Here is an 844-nt window from a genome sequence, read left to right as displayed (position 1 = left end):
GTGGCAGAGGTATCAAGTTGATTTTGAGCTTTTAGTGTTCTAACCTAAAATCCCTGGCACAATGATGAAAAAAATGCAAGTTCAAATCCCACCAGCAAGGTCAGTATTTCCACCATTTTTTTTACTGTTCTTGTAATTCATGTTATAAATGTACACTTGTGATAACTTTTTCTTTTTCTTCGTCTTTGGAGGGGTGAATCTTGCAAATCATTTTTGTAAGGTCAACTTGGTTGCACATGGATGGGTTTTCGGGAAGAGGAGTTGCAGCCGAAACCCAAATCCTATCTGGGTTCCTCCTGATGACTACATCTTTGTCTAATTTGGGTCCTCCTGATACTCCTGTGCAGTATTTGGTAAATTATTTGATTATGTCTGCTTGTAATCAACCCTTTTATTATTTCATATTTCTATACCATGAGTATTTTAATTTGATTAACTTCAAAAGATAGAGCATTGATCAGAGAGATCCAGACGGTATACAACATTTTGTAGATAAAGCAATTCTTGTGAAATTCATTTGAATAATTCTTTGTAATCTTGATTCACAGCTGGTCAACATGCATATCACAGCTCAATGGAACAATTGTGTAAAACATCTTTCCATTTCCTAAAATTCCATGTCAACAATATTTCTTCCTCTATTTTCCAAAGAGTGAGAGAGATATAGCTTTCCAGATTTACTTGGAATTTTTGGTAACAAAAAAAACATAAATAGTAACAAAAATAAGAAATAGTGTCAAACTTAAAGGATTAAGTACAGTATGATGTAAATATCTATTTGTTGGTGTTTCGAACATCCTCGATATCGTTCAGGATCCACGCCCTTGCAGGAGGAGATTGTGGA

Source organism: Eptatretus burgeri, chromosome 15 (assembly GCF_056783735.1).
Source record: "Eptatretus burgeri isolate ZD-2024b chromosome 15, Ebu_testis_v1, whole genome shotgun sequence".
NCBI lineage: Eukaryota > Metazoa > Chordata > Myxini > Myxiniformes > Myxinidae > Eptatretus > Eptatretus burgeri.
Note: the sequence above shows the minus strand (reverse complement) of the source record.